Here is a 19993-nt window from a genome sequence, read left to right on the forward strand (position 1 = left end):
CTGACTAAAGACTGGGACCACGCTCGCGAAATAAAACACCGAATCGAAATCGTGAGAGGGACATTTAACAAAATGCGAAATATACGCAACCTGTCCCTCAACTTCCGCACTAGAATCAGAATCCTGAGATGCTACGTGCTCTCAACCCTTCTGTATGGAGCAGTGGCGTGGACCCTTACAGACGCATCATGCAAGCGTGTGGAGCAAGTGTGGAGGCATTTGAGATGTGGTGCTATCGGCGCATGCTTAGGATTTTGTGGGTGCATCGCGTGTCAAATGTGACTGTACTACACCGCATCAAGAAGGAGTTGGAGTTTCTGGTGAATGTCAAACGCAGAAAACTGGAATACTTCGGACACATCATGTAGAACGAGAAATACGGCCTACTCCAACTCATACTGCAGGAGAAAATAGAAGGCAGAAGATCAGCGGGACGCAGACGAATATCGTGGCTGCAAAATCTAAGAACATGGACCGGAATGACGTCAACAGCTTTGTTCAGAACGGCAGTAAACAAAGTAATATGGATCAATGTGATGGCCAACATCCAAAGAGGATAGGCACATTAAGAAGAAGAAGACGTATTGAAAAAGTCCTCTTTTTTACATATCAAACTCAAAATCTAATAAATATTCGTCTATCGCTACAATGCTTATTAAGCATGGTAGAGAAATACGTATCGAAATTGTTAATCTGATAACTAAGTGTCTTTCACTACTCCCACTCATTTCTACAAAACAGAAATATTTAAGGGCAAGAAGTATTTGTGGAGCAATAAACACGTTTACATAACTTTTGGATAAATTCTTGACTACATTTGAATGAGGTTTCAAAAAATGTTTCTCCTGTAGTGCTTTTTTACCCTCTCGTCCTCTATTTTGAAAGTTGGCAACTCTAAAACAGCCTCTACACCATGCAGAAAACTCTTCGAAGCAGGTCAAGGTCACATTTCGTTGCCCAACGTTGTCGCATTTCGGTTTATTTCCAGTTGTCTTGACCCACTTCGGTTTGTCTCGAAATACTTTCGATTCTTAAAAGCGCCTGAAAACTACTCGCGAGGAGGGCGTGGGGGGATTTTTTTGGGGTTTCCCGTTGCCTCGTCCAATTTTGTTTCTTTTTGAGCTATTTCCAAAACGTGGCGGTATCTGTACCCGAGGCAAAGGACTTTTTTTCATAAATCTCAGTAAAGTAAGTAAATCTAGACGTTTCTAAAATAGCTGTTGTTACGATGATATTTCGTTAATTACATCTCGTTTTATGTTGATATATATATATTCCACAAGATTAATATTTGAACACGCGTTTATAATATGTAGAGTAGATATTTAAATAGTAGATATTTTAATTATAACATGGTTTGATATAAATCCAATCAAAAATAAGAAGTAGTTAGACGATTTTTTAAATAGTTTAACACCGTGGATTATAACCTATAAAAGGCGGACCGCCAGACAGCTAGTCACTGCGTATTGCCCTGCAGTTTTACGATTTTAAGTTTTGGAAATATATTTTTTTACTATATTGTAATTAATAATGCTAGACAATGATTAAAAGTAAATATTGTTGTGTAACCTTAGTGTAATAGCCAATTTCATCTACCATCGGTAACTATTTTCTAAATGCACTGTTTTTGATTTTTCATATCAGTTTAATATAGTGGTATTATATTACACTCCATTACAAATTAATGATATTTATTCATACACCATGTTTACTTATTTTTCTGAAGCCACCACAATGTTTTACCTTGATTGATTCGTGCTATTTCGCAAAATAGTACGATAAATATAGGCTGGTGTTATAAAAATTAGTTTCCACGTTTTCTGAAATAGACCGAGACGCGCCGTGATTGGTTGTTTGTTTTTTATTGTTAAAGACGCGCCGTGATTGGTTGTCTGTTTTTTATTGTTAATCTGCGTTAACAATAAAAAACAAACAACCAATCACGGCGCGTCTCGATCTATTTCATTTTTATAACACGGGCTTATATTTGACTTTACTTCTGAAAGTATTTTCAGAAATGTTTTGCGAAATGTTTCACGATATATTTCCAGAAATAATATTTCGTAAAAGATTTCTCTCGGGTATAGTGTAGAGGCTGTTTAAGGTTCGGTGAATGCGTGGGTGCTCGGGTGCTACAGCACCTATGAGGCAAAAACAGTCGGTACCCATGGGCATTGGCCCAAGATGGGAAAAAATGGTCTGCATTTGTCTATGACAAGAAAGCATGAATATGTGACACTCTTATGGGTAAAATGGGATTTTTCGATTATAGATATACATACCTCACCAGCGTCTCCATGTTCACTCCCACCAACTGCAGTGTGGTTCACCATACTCACTATGGCGACATGGAAGTTAACCTTCAGTCCATAGACTATACCCAAACCAATGGAACCCAGTATTGCAAGAAGGTATCGAGAGGATATTTTACCTAGAATATAATAAACTATATCAAAAAAATCATCTTTAAACCGCTATTACTTTTAAAAGTATATTACTGTATTTAACCATTTTTACAAAGTATACAGGGTTATTCGCGATAAATGAGGTTGTCCAACACAAAAAGGTCTCCACAAAAGTAGACATTTGTGGAGAATTGCTTATGGTAAAAAACTGAAATTTTAGTGTTTTATGTAAAAAAATACACCATATGATAAAAAACGGCGTCAAAGACGGTTAGGGAAAGATAATTTTGGCGAGGTCAAGCCCTAGACGTCATTTACTTAGCCTGTACTCTTCGCTATTTTTCAATGGCGCTTACTGCCAAAGGTTGTAATTAATTTTTATACTGACTAAAAATAATTTTTAAATGGTGTAGTTTAAAATTCGAGAAAAAATATTTTTTTGGAAATAGATTTGTGTGTTTGGAAACGTTCTGTCATTTCTTAATCATTGTATAATTAGTGTTAATTATTGAGAAGTTTTATGTCAATTGAAAAAAAAACGTCTAAAGATTGCCCCGCCATAATTATTATCGATTGTCTTTCCCCAGCCGTCTTTGACGCCGTTTTTTATTCGATCATACGGTATTTTCGTAAGATGGCCAAGAAAATCGTTAGTTAACAAAATAAGTATTCTGTATATTTCATAACAAAATGTCACATGTTTTTAAAAACAATTTAACGCGTACCCGCATACCTATATTTATGTTGTTTGGTTTTTGTCGCAAAAAGAAAGTAGAACACATCGCGAATACGAATTCTATAATTAAACCACCGACTATAAAATCTGGTTAATTTATTTAAAAATAGCGACGATTCGAGAAATAAAAATCCTAATTTAGATCAACTCTGGTTTTCTACCGCAAATTTTGATATAGATCAACAAAACTAACAATACATTTTATATCTTTGACTTCCATTGAATAATTTGCGGATAATTTACTCGTTCAATTTTAGAAAGAATTATTGCCAAATTATTATTAAGAAATTTGTTTGCCAAATTCATAATTGTTTTCTGTTATGAATTCACAATAAAATTTCCAAAACAAGGTTAAATATGCACTTCTAACAAAAGTAATAACTAACTTTTAACATAGAATATTAGTTTTGTATTTTTAAAAGTTGATGATTCGGGGCAAAGTTTGCAGACTTAAAATAATTCTGTAAATTTTGCTTGGTGCAACTTGGGGGGAGAAAACCTATGAATAATAGTTTTATTTTTCCCTGGATGGTTAAGAGCATGTTCTAAATTATTGACCCTTAACTGGTAATTAGTATGAGTAATATAATCAATGTAAATACATACAGGCTGTCCCAGAAATAAGTGCAAATATTTTAAGGGGTGGTAGATCTCGATAAATGCAGGATCGAACAAGCAAGATCTACTTTTCTGTGACTGCGAAGATATCTCACAGATAGGAACTTGAACTTCGGCCTTAGATACAGAATGGTAAAGTGCTATATCTGGTCCGTTTTGTTTTATGTTGTGGAAGCATGGACACTGAAGGTAGCAACAATAAACCGAATTGAAGCCTTCGAAATGTGGACCCTACGACGAATGCTAAGAGTGCCCCGGGTCGATCGTGTGAGGAATGAAGACATTCTCAGAAGAGCTGGTCTAGAAAAACGTGAACTCTTCGAAATCATCAAGAAGAGGAAAATAGCTTATTTGAGACACATACTACGTAGAGAACGCTATCACTTACAGCGTCTGATTCTCCAGGTAAAATAGAGGGGGGCAAAAGGGGAATAGGCCGAAGGAAGCTATCCTGACTGAGAAATATTCGTCATTGGACAGGTATACAGGACTTCCAAGCACTCCAGGTCGCTGCAGTTAATAGAACCATCTGATGAGGCAGAAAAAAGAAGAAGAAGATCTCGATAAAGGAAACATATTTTCTCTTTTCCATTTTGCAAATAAGTCCAAGATAACCGAGTTATTTTACTTTGAAAATTTCCAAAAAAAAATGTTTGCTTTCTATTTAACAATTCTTTTTTCTTTCTAACAATTTTTCACTTAAATTTTGAGAGCCACTCTATCTTTTCTGGGTTTTCTTTCTTGTAAATTTAATCTACTACCTATGCTGCATATTATTAAGAAATGATGTTTTTAACTAAAAACTAAAAAAAATCCATTTTTTTTAAATTCCAAATTTTCGATTTTTTTTTTCGCGAAAAAAACTCATAGGCGTGTTTCTGGGGTCGAAATATACTACCAGCACAGCTACCAGTTAAAATATCTGCACTTATTTTTGAGACACCCTGTATAATAAAGGAATAGATGTCAAAAAGTCTGTACATAGAACAGCTTAAAAATTAATACGTAGTTGACTATTGATGATAACTAAAGATATATTATGATAATTTATTAAATAGATACTTCAAATAGAGAGCCAACCCTTCATGTCATTTCATAATTTGAGTGAAATAAACAAATAGACTGAGATAACGAAAAAAATAGGATAAACTAATACAATTATTTCTCCGTAAACGCAAATCTTCAGATTGTAGTTTCTTAACCAGACATTGCCTATACACAAGTTTAAATTTTAAACTGTTTTTTAGTGTTCAACACAATCCATAAAACTGACTTTGATAGGAAATCTCAAGATTAACAACTAGTTCAAGATTAACCCAACGTAATAAAACTGACCCCTAGCAGCCCCAGTCCCAGTAGTAGCCCTTCAAATTTGTAAAACTTACTAACAATTTTATAGGTGAAATTCAAAACACAATGATTAAATTAGTTTTTGTTAATGTTATGTTCTTGATATATTACTAAAAACAATTCAGATATTTTACTTACCAAATCCACCTCTAGCTTCCACTTCCCTCATGATTTATTTCGGTTTCTGGAAACAAAAGAGTATATAAGATATATAACTTTTAGCAAATATTAAAACCATTAGGAAATGTTCGTTATTATTAGATTAAATATTGAAGAGATACACCAAGTTTAAAACCTGGAAAAATACAATTGGGGATGGAACTTTTGGTGTCTATTTTACAACAGTAAAATAGAAACTAGTTCACCACTCAATACACTAAAACACATTACTTTTCACATTGGACGCGCGTTTTGCTAACCATATAAAGGTTGATTCTCACTATACCTTCCGTTTCCATTCCATATCCATTCCCTATCCGTTCCGTATTTTTTATTGTATTGACGCTATACGTAAGTTTCCGTTCCGTATCAGTTCCATACTTTTTATTGTACAGGGTGGGTCAAATTCGACGCTTTTAAATGGAAACACCCTTTTCTATAGGAGATAGACGAAAACTAATATCGGTGTCTGGAGCTCAATTTTCATCAGAAATATGATGGTGAAAACCGCATATCAATATCTGTTACCGTTTCGGAGTTACGGGGTGTTTTTCAAAAATGTGCATTTTTAACAAATCGCTGTAATTTTTTTGTTATGGAAAATTTTGTATTTCTATGAAAACATTTCCAAAGCATCTTTTTACGTAGAATTTAATGGTTTAAGTATAATTTTTTTAACATTAATAATTTAAGAGTTATCAACAGAAAAATTGATTTTTTATTTGGGACACCCTCTATATATTTAATTAACTGAAAAGAATTTAAAATTACCTTTCCAAAAATATAGCACACTTGATATTTTGTTATTATCCCCTTCGAAATACAGAATTTTTAGAAGTTCGCCACTTTTAATTAGTAGGCTTTGGACCCCTTATTGATGATATCCCTTAATGGAACTCGAAAACATATTTTTCCAGCAAGACGATGCACCGCCTCTGAACGCTGAAGTTATTAGCAAATTTTTGCAGCCAATTTCAAGAATAATTGGATAGCTAACCAAGATCCCAGCCGTTGGCCGTCGAGGCCGCCTCACTGAAGAGAGCCCATGAATCTAATCCTATGGATATATTTGCGAATAAATGTTCCTTATTCTTCCGTATAATCTAGACAAGAATTAAGAATACTTAGCAGTTATGAAAGGGTATCTTTCACCCCCTGAGTCAATGAATTCCGCGAGAAATGTTCAAAAACTGCCCCGTCTGTCCATAACAGATATAAGGTTGATATGTCGAACACCTGTAGCAAAATCTCATGTCTTGGTTTGCTATTTATATTTATTGTTATTAGATATAGTTTAAATGTGTTGATGTTGGCTAAATTGTTATAAAATTCTGCATCTTTCATAGCAAATAATTTTTATTTTTATTAATTATATTCGTTTTAATTGATACTCACAGCTAGAATTTTTTTGCATTACAGCCGGTGCCGTTCAAAGCCTACTTATTTAAAGCGGGCGAATTTTTATATACTCTATATCTCGAAGAGGAATCGAGCAAAATATCAAGTGTGTTATATTTTTGGAAAGGTAATTTTAAATCCTTTTCAATAAATTAAAAATATACAGGGTGTCCCATATAAAAAATCAAATTTTCTGTTTGATAATTCTTAAATTATTAATTTTAAAAAAATTATACTTAAACCATTAAATTCTACGTAAAAAGGTGCTTTGGAAATGTTTTCATAAAAATACAAAATTTTCCATAGCAAAAAGTTACAGTGATTTGTTAAAAATGCATATTTTTGAAAAACATCCCGTAACTCCGAAACGGTAACAGATATCGATATGCGGTTTTCACCATCATGTTTTTGACAAAAATTGAGCTCCAGACACCGATATTAGTTTTTGGCTATCTCCTATAGAAAAGGGTGTTTCCATTTAAAAGCGTCGAATTTGACCCACCCTGTACAATTTATATCATTACGAAAGTTTTATTTTAAAAATTTGTATATTGAAATTTTGAACATTAAAAGAATGTTATATTTTGAAAAAGGTAATAGATTTAATTAAGGGGTGAAATAATAAATAAATATTAGCAAAATGTTCACAGTGCCAGTGGTGGTACAAATGTAAGAACTTGACAACGCTGTTTCCGATACGCTTCAGTCCGTCTGCCAAAAAAAATGTATGGAAGGAACGGATATGGAACGGAAGGGAAACGGAACGGGTAGTGTGCATTGTCCTATTCATTTACATGATATAATATTTTATGTAAACGGAAGGGAAACTAAAGGGAGCTGATAAGGAAGGTATAGTGAGAACCAACCTTTAGCGTCATCAACGGGTGATTAAAAACTTTTCTCATCTGCTGATGATTACTGAAGCCATGGTTAGTAAAAAGGTTTTCAAATAACTCCAAAATAACCGAATTATTTTACTTAGAAAATTAAAAAAAATATATTTTTGTTTAAATTTTGAGAACCACTGATTTTTTTCTATATTTTCTTTCTTGTAAATTTAATCTATGTTGCCATAATATCAAGATATTATGTTTTTACCTTAAAATTTAACCCCAAAAAGTAAAAATTAAAAAAAAAATTCACGAAAAAGCTCATAGACGTGTTTCTGGTGTTGAAATATAATAATAATAGCTCCTATGTTAGAGCCGATCGGTATAATGTAGGTAATGTAGCTAGCACTACTCTTCTAGGTACCCAAACTATTTTTATTTGATTAATTATCGGCTTATGAACTGCCAGTTGCAGGATCTGAACCCACAACCTTTATATTGGTAGACGAGAACTGTACCGGGTGGCCAACTAAGAATGGACGCCGGCTGTTTCTCAGAAACTACTTATCGTATAACTTTGGGAAAAAAATTCTAATAAGTAAATCGACCAAGAGAAATCGCTGGAATCGCCTGGGTTCTAATTTATGGGGTCGAATCAAGAACGAACATGGATAAATAATAATTAAATTAGAATGATATTAAAATATATGTTTTGATATTTTGACGTAACCAATTTACCTCTTTTTGTTTCCTAGCCTACCACTATAATTTTAAGACCATATAATGCTAAGCCGCAGCCTAACATGATTTGTTCTCTTAATATCTCCGGTTAGAGAGAAGATAGAAAGTTGCGGTTTGCGCTGATATTTTGGAAATTTTGTGCTCTATTTAACTGTGCAAAGAGAAGTATAGCCTCCTATTTAATTTTTTTACGCAAAAGCGCAATATCTGTTATGATGTCAAACAGCGCCCTCTAGCTACCACGAAGAAAATTGTAGAAACAAAATTTATACTGGAGATCATTAAGGAAGAAAAGCTCTTTTAAATGAGCCCTAGTTTGTTTAAATCGCGTAACCTAAACCAGAGTTACCCTTATTTTAATAAAAGCAAATTTAACCTTCCCCCATCACTTTATTTTATGAGATAGAGCAAAATACTCTATATCATAAAAATTACAAATTTCTCGATGATTACAATAGTAATATTTAAAATACCTGTTCACCTGCATATTTTTGAGAAAAACCCTGTTTTCCGATTGGCTCTTAGAGAAACGCCCCCTAGCGGGTATTTTTCGAACTTGAAAATAATTTTCAGCGATTTCTCTTGGTCGATTTACTTATTAGAATTTTTTTCCCAAAGTTATACGATAAGTAGTTTCTGAGATATAGCCGGCGTCCATTCTTAAGGCTGATTCATGGTACACCGTGAAGGGCCGGGGCCGTGCGACGGTGAAGGCACGGCCAAACATTGTCAAATGTTATTTATACTTGGCCCCGTTGCGGCAAACATAAATGAGTCGCCCGGGCTAAATACTTCGTTCGTCTACGGGCCTATAGCGACTGTTTTCTAGCAGTGTTGCCGCACCCAACTTTTAGCGCGTACCACATTATAAACTAAAAATGTACCACTTTGGTACAATTTTTTAAAGCACAACAAAATACATCTGCAAATACTTTAACCGGTTTGGTCGCTGTGAATTTCTTCATAAATTTCTACATAAAAAAACTTCCTGGAGAAAGACACAAATCGAGACGAAAAACATGAAATAGAAATTCAGAAAACCCAATTATAAGTATGTATAGGTTGAAGAATTCTAAGTAATTCTAATACTACACACAATACTTGGAAAACTTAAATTTTATTTAAAAAAAACGCAAATATAGAAGCATGTTAGAAACAGTAAATTTTCAAGTTTTTTCTTCGGGTTATTTAATATAGGCAACGCTATAGACATTACAACGTTTATAATACGTCGTTAATTAATGCGGATTATCTCCGAATGGTATCGGTAAGCGCGTTTAATGCAATATCAACGACAATAATTATTAAATATCTATTCATTTTCGGTGCGCGTGGGAAATAATTATTGTACCAAATCATCCTGGATTTGAAAATGTAGTACCACTGTACCAAATAGAATTAAAAGTATTAAATTTGGTACAAATGTACCACTGCGGCAACACTGTTTTCTAGAATATAATCGGCACGGACATGATCCCCGTTGTCCACTCGGTGTAGCATATATTGAAGGCCCGGACGTGGCTCGGTGTCTACTTTACGGAACGTGCCCGGCTCGGGTACGGCCCGGTGTACCATGAATCAGCCTTTAGTTGGCCACCCGGTACCTCTACGCCACCGGGCACCAAATTATGTGGAAATATACCACCTCTAAAAATATTTGCACTTATTTAAGACTCACCCTGTATATTAAAGTTTTTTTAATTTTTTACTTACTACTATATGGGAGGAGATAGACCTTTAAGTTGTTTTGGTTTCAGGCAAATTTGTGTTGAAGTAAATATGAGCGAATGAGAAATTTGTCTAGGTGCTATTTCAATCCATTTTTTTATTAAAAAAACAGATATTTGAGATTTAAGTGTTTTCTTTTAGTCGTGATATATTTGAAGATTTTAATAATCAACCCATTGTATATGCATATGTAATGTATATTACTTACAAATATATAAGTAATTCTTAAAATAACAAATTAAAATGATCTCACTTAAGTATTGAATATGAATGGAAAAACGAAAGCACCAAAATTAACATAATTTTACTATTTACTAGGTGTATAATGGGAGGAATGAACTTGACATAGCGTGTTATATTTACACACTTCTTCCCTAATCGTCTTTTTCCGTCAGGTCATATATTTGGATCGAAAAAACGGCGGCACATCGACATAAAATCTTGTCAAAAATTGATATTTAATATAAGAAAAAGTATGCAGACACACTTTGTACCATTTACTTTACTCTACTCATATTAAATTTGAATTATCGAACGAAAAAGTATCACGCATAAGTATGTGTGACTTTTTATCCTAATATCGTATGATCGAAAAAAAAACGGCGTCCAGTTAGCTGGGAAATGTTGATCGATGACATTTCCCATATAAATTTACATATTATAAAATGACAGCGATCTTCGTTTCATAGTCATCGCTGACGCCGTTTATTTTCAATCATACGGTATTATACATGTAGAATCCTTTATAAGTGATTTGACAAAACTGATCGTAGGTACCCATACAGCACATCAAATCACATTTACGATGTGTATACATTATTAGATGCAGACACAGGGTGACACAATTCCCCCGATGTAAATATGCTACGTTTACACATTGTAGTTCAACACGTATGCACAAAGGTTAAACGTCCGCCTCACAATGTAGCCACAGTATAGCATTTACGTATACACAAAGTAAGGGATACACAGTGTGCCGTAGGATACACAGTGCTTGTGTATTACGTTAAAACTCTGTTTACACATTGCAGTTGTGACTACCGCGTGTATACGTATGTATTTTGCTTCGATCTTCTGCTAGATAAAACTACTTCTTATGAACGAATTTAGGAAATAATACAAGTTTTGATGCCTAACTTTTCGTTCTTTTTAAGAAATATTTATTCAGTGATAGCAATTATATTTTCTTAGAACGAAAATTAGGAATGCAAAACTTTGTATTTTCCGAAAGTATCTCGATCGTAAGTTCAAGAGAAGTAGCCTTAAAATTGTTTCATTTTTGTTTTGTATTAAATGTACCATTTTTCTTCCATAAAATGGATTAAGTGGTTAAAAAATAAAATTCTTATATTTCTTTATATCATGGAACGCAATAGCGCAAATAACACAATAATAATAATTATTTACACTGCAGAAACCAGAAGTAAGAAAACACTGTAAAAGAACAGAATTTGTATCAAAATGTATTAAAAATATAAGTACCTAGTATAACAACATACTAAAATGGTAAACACTGGTATATCGCCACGATTTGGTGGACCTCGTTTAGTATTTTTTTTCCCTCCAAGCAGTTGGTTATTAGCATACTCATTCATCGAGCACTCTGTTGGACTTTGTTGTATTTTATTTCCAGATTAACAATCTCACCCTTAAATTTTATATGAAACTGATTATTGAATATTAAACATATCTGTATCAATCAATCCATCAATAACTTACCGAATATCAGTGTAAGAAGTTCTTTGAAGTGTTTAAATCTTTCTTTCTCTGGTCCATTTAGATTTTTATTATTTCCAGATTAAAAAAAATTATATTGCAGAGCTAACTCAGCTAACCTCTTTATCATTATATGAGAATATTTGGAGTTTTCATTCATTGGAGTCAAAATTTGGTAAATTGGGCATCGAGTAAGGGAAAAGTCGCTGCTATAATATTAATAATACTCTTAGGAAGGTGTAACAAGGTAATTAAAAACTTGTACTTACCTTAAAATCTCTTTTAAACTACACACAAACAGAACATTTATATAGAGCTTCCGAATGATAGAACAATAATGGCTGCTAACACATACCACTCCTTGAAAGGAGAAAGGAAAGAGGACATATAAGATATACTTGGTCGGTGTGTCTACGCTGAGGCTATCCGCGCATGCGCACACCTTCATTTCATGCTAGAATGTAGACACAACAGTACACTATTACAAAGTGTCTATATAGATATTTATATTATATGTATGTATACGTCACATTTTTACAAGGTGTGTACTATAGGCACAACTATGACACGAAGTATCACACATACATATGACTTATACATTGTATGTCTCATATACCGACGTCAGATTTCATCATTTTAATAATTATTTGTTACGTTACAAAAAACTCTTTATAATCTTGAGTGCATACGGTATACAACTAGTAAACACTGTATCACACAATTCTATCAATATAAACCTGCGTGTATCTCATATGTATTTGTTAGAACTAGATGAACACTTAGGTTCACTTTAACATATGTTGTTTCTCATGTGTCTTCCTTGTAGAAACGTAATTTCATTTGGACGTGCTAGATGGGTACCTACTAGAGATGAGCAAAACTGCGATTCCAATCGCAATTGAAACTGGGATTGCGATTTTTTTTATTTAAATCGCTGCGACTATAACCTGCGATTGCGACTTTAACAATTAAATATTGTACTAGGGATATAATTGTCTGTATATTGTATAAAGTAGGATTGTTTTACAACACTTTCAAGAACTTTTAACAAATTCACGAAACGATCGGAGACAAGTTTATAGACACTCATCTAAACTTCTATAAATTTGTGTCATAGCTTTTTAAAATTCGGGAACAAATGTTAGAAATGTACAGGGTGGGTCAAATTCGACGCTTTTAAATGGAAACACCCTTTTCTTTAGGAGATAGACGAAAACTAATATCGGTGTCTGGAGCTCAATTTTCAACAAAAACATGATGGTGAAAACCGCACATCGATATCTGTTACCGTTTCGGAGTTACGGGGTGTTTTTCAAAAATGTGCATTTTTAACAAATCGCTGTAACTTTTCTGCTATGGGAAATTTTAGGACACCCTCTCACAGAGTGATTCAAACATATTTTTTTTTACCAAATTTAAATTTTAGTTTTTCAATGGAATTGCTGTATAGTTGTCATGAAATTCTTGTCTTTGGACAGACTATATAAATAAAATATAATTTTAATGGTTTTTATACATTTAAATATCTATGTACAGGGTGGGTCAAATTCGACGCTTTTAAATCGAAACAGCCTTTTCTATAGGAGATAGACGAAAACTAATATCGGTGTCTGGAGCTCAATTTTTGTCAAAAACATGATGGTGAAAACCGCACATCAATATCTGTTACCGTTTCGGAGTTACGGGGTGTTTTTCAAAAATGTGCATTTTTAACAAATCGCTGTAACTTTTCTGCTATGGGAAATTTTAGGACACCCTCTCACAGAGTGATTCAAACATATTTTTTTTTACCAAATTTAAATTTTAGTTTTTTCAATGGAATTGCTGTATAGTTGTCATGAAATTCTTGTCTTTGGACAGACTATATAAATAAAATATAATTTTAATGGTTTTTATACATTTAAATATCTATGTACAGGGTGGGTCAAATTCGACGCTTTTAAATCGAAACAGCCTTTTCTATAGGAGATAGACGAAAACTAATATCGGTGTCTGGAGCTCAATTTTCATCAAAAACATGATGATGAAAACCGCTCATCAGTATCTGTTACCGTTTCGGAGTTACGGGGTGTTTTTCAAAAATGTGCATTTTTAACCAATCGCTGTAACTTTTTTGCTATGGAAAATTTTCTATTTCTATGAAAACATTTCCAAAGCACCTTTTTACGTAGAATTTAATGGTTTAAGTATAATTTTTTTAAAAGTAATAATTTAAGAGTTATCAACAGAAAAATTAATTTTTTATTTGGGACACCCTCTATATATTTAATTAACTGAAAAGAATTTAAAATTACCTTTCCAAAAATATAGCACACTTGATATTTTGTTATAATCCCCTTCGAAATATAGAATTTCTAAAAGTTCGCCACTTTTAACTAGTAGGCTTTGGACCCCTTATTGATGATATGCCCTTAATGGAACTCGAAAACATATTTTTCCAGCAAGACGACGCACCGCCTCTGAACGCTGAAGTTATCAGCAAATTTTTGCAGCCAATTTCAAGAATAATTGAATAGCTAATCAAGATCCCAGCCGTCGAAGCCGCCTGATTTAGTGCCCATGGATCTAATCCTATGGATATATTTGTGGAAGAACAAAGGTTCCTTATTCTACCGTATAATCTAGACAAGAATTAGAAATACTTAGCAGTTATGAGAGGGTATAACTGCTGGGTATAACTGCACCCCTACTGAGTTAATGAATTCCGCGAGAACTGTTCAAAAACTGCCCCGTGTGTCCATAACAGAAGACGGTTAATATGTCGAACACCTGAAGCAAAATCTCATGTCTTGGTTTGCTATTTATTTTTATTGTTATTAGATATAGTTTAAATGTGTTGATGTTGGTTAAATATATTTTAAATTGTTATAAAACTCTGCATCTCTCAGAGCAAATATTATTTTCGTTTTAATTGATGCTCACAGCTAGAATTTTTTTGCATTACAGCCGATGCCGTTGACCCACCCTGTACAAACAATATAAAAATAAGGTAACAATTTGAATAATCGTTATATCTATAATATGTCCAAAGAGAGTGTTCTTCTGTCAATTCTCTCGCTGAAGATAACATTAAAAATTAAAAAAAAAACATGTGAAAATATATTTGTAAAATTATGAAAAATTATAAAACAAAATACGAACTTATTACTTAGAATATTGTAATATCTGAATGTTTTCACCAAGAGCAACTGGAGATTCAATTCTTTGTTATAATATTTGTAATAATCATTAACACCAACGGTTGTCTATGTTTAGAAAGTCACTTTGATGAAGATCGTTTTAATAATCTAATTCGCATGCTAATCCTCATCAATCAATTGGAGAAGTGACCAGTGTGATTAAATAAAATTCATCGATTATACACTTCATTTAGTTAGATCATGTATTATATTAATAAGAAATAAAATATAATACCACAGAGGTATAGATACCGTATGATCGAAAAAAAGGTGGCGTTCAGTTGACTTGGAAAAAAGTTTTACATATAAAATGACAGCGATCTTCATTTCATATCCATCCCTGACGCGGTTTTTTTTTCGATCATATGGTATTATTATACAAGGTCGCTGTAGATGTATAGGAGCTAGGAACTGTCGATTATTAGGTAAAATATATAAGGTACAGCAAAACGTTAAATACAAAAGTCGAGCTAGTAGTAATTTTAAATATACGGGGTCGGTCATAAAGTTATGGCACATCAAAATTTATTATTTTTAAATGCAACCCCCTGTATATAATGCATATTTCGATTCTTCCTTCAATTCTAAGCAATAATTACTAAGCAATATATTACCTTCCTTGTATACCGAACGGCTCTAGCATGGCAAGCTGTACCTTGCTACTCCCAAGGCGTTAAACGCTCTATACGGGAGCTTTTTTTTTCAGTAAACTTGCTTTGTATATTGTTGTTCGGAATAGAAATATCAATTAGTAAAACTGTTTTTTTTAATTTTATTTATAAGCGTGATGTCCGGTCTGTTACTTCTAACGGTTTTATTTGTTAAGATTGTTTTATCCCAGTATATTTTGAAACTATTGTTACGTTTTTCGTCGGTTCCGTGTGGATAGAAAGTCACAATTTATTTAAACACTATTTATTTAACACTAATTAACAAAAACAATAACGATAAAAGACTTATAGAACTATTTACAAACGATTTATAACTAAGAATTTATTTTGAATTTTAGCGCGTCAACTGCACTGGTATATTTATAACTGCCCTCTCTAGGCCACTGCCGCCGGCTTTTATACCGACAGGTAAAAGAAATCTAGAATAGTCCAAAGATCGTTAGGCGCATAGAGAAGGTTTTCGAATGTTCTCGTATGTACGAGTCCATTCTAGTGGGTCTCGATTCTTCTCGAACGAATGAATCATTGTGGTGTCTGTGCGATGTTAAGGTCATCCGAGGGCGGGCCATATTGTGAGGTTAGGTCGAGTCCACACCGGCTCGCAACACTATTATTTTCGACTACGGGTAGTGGATGATATTTGTAGTAGGGCTCTTGGATTTCTCGGTCAATGTTGAATTGTTTGAGGATCTCCAAGTAGATGATTGATGCGACTCTGTTGTGTCTTTCCAGATACTTTGTACTCGCCAGATTACTGCACCCTGATAAAATGTGTTCTATGTTTTCACTTACAGAATCACATCTACGGCACTTGTCTGATATATTCTCCTTTAGGATGAGTTTCCGGTAGTTGCGTGTTCGAATAACTTGGTCTTGCATAGCCACTATGAATCCCTCGGTTTCTGGGTAGAGATAACCCGATGTTAATTGGTACCGTCCGTGTAACTCCTTGGCTCCCCAAGTAGCTATTTTATTAGTGATTGATGTAGGAGTTGAAAAAGCATCATATTGTTTACTACTGAGGTTCAAGGGGGTGTATTTGACATCAGCTGAAGACACCGTGACGTAAAGGTTGCTGTTCTTGGTATAAAAGTTGCTACCGACAGACATTAACAACATCCAGTAAACCTCTACCTCCAAGATTTCGAGGGAGGGTCATCTGTTCCGCTTCTTGGGTGGTGATTTCTAAATTTGGTTAAGGTTGTTCGTACCAGGCGATTTAGGGATTCCAAATCTGTATGGGTGCATTTGACTATTCCAAAAGAATATGTAAGAACCGGTAGGGCGTAAGTGTTTATTGCTTTAAAGAGTTTCTTAGAATTCAAACCTGTCTTTAGAAGGGAGGGAAGTCGCAGTCGGAAGGCGGTCGATAGGCGGTTTTTAATAATTCCATGTTCTATTTTGTGTGTTTGTAGCGTTCCAAGATATTTATACGGCTCAGTCGACATTGAGGAGATAATTGTTTTCTCATCTAGATTCAATTCTGGTGTTTCGCATAGTTTTCCTCTTATGATTGAAACAGTCTGACATTTGCTCGTACCAAAGGTCATTCTATAATATCTGTATATATTCTATAATTCTAATATCTGCGCTGATTTTATGAACGGTACGCAAAAGATTATTACTATTATTATTATTATAAAATTTCAAAGTAACATACCGGGTGAGTCTTAAATAAGTGCAGCTATTTTTAGGGGTAGTATATTTCAACCCCAAAAATACGATTGAGTTTTTTTTTGCAAAAAATAAATTGAAAATTTGAAATTTTTTGTAATTTTTTTTAGTTTTTAGTTAAAGAACATAATTTCTTGATAATACATGTAACATAGGTAATATATTAAATTTACAAGAAAGAAAATCCAGAAAAGGTCAAAAAAATTTTAAAAAGTTTATGTTTTGCCTATGTTTTTCAACACTTAATCATATAGTTAGTGGCAAAGAATAAGGGAACACCTATACCGGGTGTTTCTCTGTTGACTGACGTATTCAGTTAGTTTCAGCCACTTCCTGTTTCACCGGAAATTACTAAAACTTTTAATTTTTTAGGGGTAGTATATTTCGACCCCAGAAATACGATTGAGTTTTTTTGCGAAAAAAAAAATTGAAAATTTGAAATTTTTTGTAATTTTTTTTTTAGTTAAAAAACAATATCTTGATAATACATATAACATAGGTAATATATTAAATTTACAAGAAGGAAAATCCAGAAATGGTCCAGTGGTTATCAAAATTTAAACAAAAAACATTTTTTTTTAATTTTTAAAGTAAAATAACTCGTTTATTTTGGAATTATTTGAAAAACGACAAGGAGAAAATATGTTTCTTTTATCAAGATCTACCAGCCGTGAAAATATTTGCACTTATTTAAGATTCATCCTGTATAATATCAATTATTTTAACCATCCTTTCAGTCATTTTTAAGCCACATTGTGCAATATTCGCAAAGATGCGAATTCGCACGTACCTACATTATGCATGTAGATATACTGAACGGGTTACAATATCAGTAAACTGGTTTACACATACAACTCATCTAGTTTTGACTAATGCTGTATACACTATCATAATAGAGTATATTTTAGTATCCTTAGATTTGAAAAGAACACTGGGGAAAATATTCTCAATTAAAAAAAATGAATGAAGAATTGGCTATTTCGTTTTAGTTTTGGAAAATTTTTAAACATAAAAAAGATTTTATTTTCAAAATAGTTTTACTTCATTATGACATTTTTGGAATGCAAATTTTATTAGAAAATCTCCTGAGCGAAAAAAATGCAGAGCATTTCGTTTAATAAACTTTGGAAAAAATGATTGGAATAGAAAACCTGATATTTTGGAATATTAGGTCATCCTGTAATTTAAGATCCTGCAATTTCTATTTCACCAGCTTTCCTGAAAGGTCACGACCTTGGGCGAGCCTGAAAATTTCTTCGGCTTATCCAAAAAATAAACAAACATTGTTTTTTATATTTACTTTTTTATTTCAAAGTAAATTTAATGTACCATAATATGCAATGATTTTTTTCTATAAATTTCATGTATATGCAGAAAAAAATATGGTTCATCCAAAAGTGACGCATATTTATAGTAAAAAAAATGGACACAATTTTTTAATAAATATTCATGTTCTTAATATATTAAAAAATAAATTTATTTTACTTAGGTCATGACATTTACAAAATCTGGAATACTTCTTTGAGTTTACCAATAAGTAAGGAAATATTTTTATTATTTTTAATTTTTTTTTTATTTAATATATTTAACCATATTGTGATGTATTATATTTTCTATAATATTTATATAGGTCGTGCATAAACGCTTAAAAATAATGCATTTTTTATTTTAAAATATTAAAAAATAAATGAGACATTCATATGTTATATTTAAAAAAAAAAGTGTGAAATGTATTGTTCAAATATTTTAAATCAGGTGTTGGATTATAATGACTTAGTCAAACAAATCTATTAAAAATTCCATCCTACCTTATTAATACTTCTATTTCACCTCGATTATAACTTAAACCCGACCTATTCTGCAATACCCAACCAAAATATTCGTTTAAAAATGCATTTTGACTAGAGGAAACCGGGAATTTTTCAGTGTTTTTCAGGAACAGGACCAGCCTGAAGCGTACGATATAGCGCGTATGTTTACAGCCGACTATCCGTTCGAAACGCTGGAAACTTCAATATAATCGAAGCAGGCGTCGCGTCGCCGCGCAGTGGTGCAATTGTCCGGAAAACTTCAAATTTTCCGACTCGGCAGGAAATCCAGAAGTTCGGGAAAACCTCGACATTCACGAAATGCGTTATATGATGCTTTTATATGCATCTAATTGCCTGTAATTTGAGACTTGTTTAATTAATTTTAAATTATTAAGATCTATACAATGTTCTTTATCAACAATATGTTCGGCAACGCAAGATTTATCCGGTCTACCATATCTTATCTGAGCTAAATGTTCTTTAAATCTAGTGAATATTGATCTTCTAGTTTGCCCAACATATTTCTGATTACAATCTTTACAAGAAATTTCATAAATACCTGACCTTTCCAGTGGAGGTGTTTTATCCTTTGGATTACCTAATAATTGTTGTAATTTATTATTAGCACTATACACAAGTTTATAATTGACATTCTTAAAAATTCCTTTTAGACCACGGATAACTCTCTATCAAACGGTATTTTAAAAATATTTAGACGTATATACTTTCTCCACTTGAAAAGTCGAATTTTCAGAAATCATTAACCTATACCTACGTTTTCTAATTAATTTATCAACTAGCGAAGGAGAATATCCATTACACTCAGCTACATTCCTAATGTAATCTCTTTCTATTTCATATCTTTCGTTGGAAAGTGGGAACTATGGACTTGACAAAAAACTTACTTATAAGCTAACTAATGTAGAGTATGAATGTTGGTGTCTCTTTCAGAGAAATATGTTTGTGGTTATCAA

At 32.9% G+C, this 19993-nt stretch overlaps 1 long non-coding RNA gene across 1 annotated transcript; it reads right to left on the bottom strand.

The window, feature by feature from the left end:
* Nucleotides 1–2286: 2286 nt before the first annotated feature.
* LOC115888471 lies at nt 2287–19194 on the bottom strand. The gene is made up of 3 exons (XR_004051273.1): nt 19017–19194; nt 5251–5296; nt 2287–2434 (listed from the first exon to the last, which is right to left on the bottom strand). It is a non-coding gene; the product is annotated as an uncharacterized LOC115888471 (long non-coding RNA).
* Between the last annotated feature and the right edge of the window lie 799 nt (nt 19195–19993).

Source organism: Sitophilus oryzae, unplaced genomic scaffold, assembly GCF_002938485.1.
Source record: "Sitophilus oryzae breed Bouriz unplaced genomic scaffold, Soryzae_2.0 scaffold_754_pilon_pilon, whole genome shotgun sequence".
Classification (NCBI taxonomy): Eukaryota; Metazoa; Arthropoda; class Insecta; order Coleoptera; family Curculionidae; genus Sitophilus; species Sitophilus oryzae.